At 68.0% G+C, this 1,879-nt stretch overlaps 1 long non-coding RNA gene across 1 annotated transcript; it reads left to right on the forward strand.

Moving 5' to 3' along the window:
- Window positions 1–1,417, forward strand: LOC141978732 (uncharacterized). Its single transcript, XR_012636422.1, has 3 exons — window positions 1–41; window positions 590–635; window positions 1,351–1,417. It is a non-coding gene; the product is annotated as an uncharacterized LOC141978732 (long non-coding RNA).
- Window positions 1,418–1,879: the final 462 nt, after the last annotated feature.

Here is a 1,879-nt window from a genome sequence, read left to right on the forward strand (position 1 = left end):
CTGCTGGGGTACCTCCTGCGGGAGTGGACAAGGAGGCGGAGGTAAGAGACAGGGACCCCCTGCCCCGATGCCAGCAACCCCCACAGCAGGGGAGGGGACTGGACACACCTGCCTTTGGGGGGTGGCTGGGAGCCAGGACTCCTGGGTTCTCTCCCCAGCGCTGGGAGGGGAGGGGGGTCTTGGGGGTTAGAGCAGGGGGGGGGCGGGGGCTGGGTGCCAGGACTCCTGGGTTCTCTCCCCGGCTCTGAGAGGGGAGGGTGGTCTCGGGGGTTAGAGCGGGGGGGGCGGGGGCTGGGTGCCAGGACTCCTGGGTTCTCTCCCCGGCTCTGAGAGGGGAGGGTGGTCTCGGGGGTTAGAGCGGGGGGGGCGGGGGCTGGGTGCCAGGACTCCTGGGTTCTCTTCCCGGCACTGGGAGGGGAGGGGGGTCTCGGGGGTTAGAGCAGGGGGGGCTGGGAGCCAGGACTCCTGGGTTCTCTCCCCAGCACTGGGAGGGGAGGGGGGTCTCGGGGGTTAGAGCGGGGGGGCTGGGTGCCAGGACTCCTGGGTTCTCTCCCCACTCTCTCACTGTACCCCCTCTATTTGTCTCTAGGAAGCTGAAGGGCTCTCATCCCCACCCCGACCTGTCCAGCTCTCAGGTGACCCTGCCTTGCTCTCCACAGGGCTGGGGGGTGGGATGGGACTGGGGGACCAGATGGGGTGGGGGGACACCTCGTGCACATTGTCTCCTGGCCTGGGGCAGTGAGGGCCCTTTGGCCAGTCCTCCATGGGGCAGAGGGGACTGTGAAGCCAGCCCCTGTGTTGCAATGGGGTCAGTACCAGCCAGCACCCGTGGGGGGCAGGGGCATGGGCATTAACCACCCCCCAGCCCGGACTCGACAGAGCAGCTGGGCCCAGCCCCCACATCTGTTCACCCCGCGTCACCCTCGACGCCTGCTGAGAAACATCAACAGCAGCATCACTGAACAGGAAACCGCCCCTGGTTTCAGTTCCTCGCCTGCCGCTCGGCTCAGACCCACCCCTGCCCTGCCCCCACCGCCTGGGCCCTGCAGGGCCCCCATGGGGCACGGGGTCCGGGCTGCAGCCTGAGCCCCCCAGCACACAGACCCTGGCCTCGGGAGCATCCAGCACGGCAACCCCCTGGGACTACGTATCCCATGGTGCAGCGGGATGCCCTGCTCCATGGCAGCCCCCAGCTCGGCGTCCATTGCATGCTGGGAGTTGTAGTCTCAGTGGGGGGCAGGACTCCGCAGGTGTCTGGGGTTTCTGGCAGGGTGCAGTGGGGGGCTCTGCCCTAGGGGGAGCGGTACATGGGGCAGGTCCCCCTCCCTAATGCTCTTCTTGCATCACCAGGATACCCCCATGGCTCTGTGGGTGCAGCAGGGGCTGCCGGGCCAGCACAACTCTTTCTCCACCCCCTACGTGCTCATCAACTTGGACTACTTCACCCCCCAGCCCAGCGCAAGAGCCCACGGGGGCCCCCTGCCCCCCCCACTGCCCAACCGGCCTGGCCAGGACAGAGGTCAGGGCCCGGGGCAGAGCAGGGCCACACGCTGGGTGCAGGGGCGTGAGGAGCAGTGCCCGGGCCGCCGACACAGGACCTGACACTGGCTTCCTTCCCCTCGGGACTTGGCCCACCGCAAAGCTTGAGGGACCGTCCCCTCCTCTGCGAAGACAGGACGCTGTCCACCCCACGTGCCACGTGTGGGACCCCACGGCTGGAGCCGACCCCTCCCGGTGCCGCCCGCCCCAGAGCCGTTGTGACAGGATGGGAATTTTCTGTAACGTTTTCTATGAAGACTGTGTGTGCCTCAGTTTCCCCTATACCGTGGCGGGAAAAGGGGCTCGCTCTCGGGCTGGGCCCGACACAGGGAACCGGCGC

Source organism: Natator depressus, chromosome 28 (assembly GCF_965152275.1).
Source record: "Natator depressus isolate rNatDep1 chromosome 28, rNatDep2.hap1, whole genome shotgun sequence".
Taxonomy (NCBI): Eukaryota; Metazoa; Chordata; order Testudines; family Cheloniidae; genus Natator; species Natator depressus.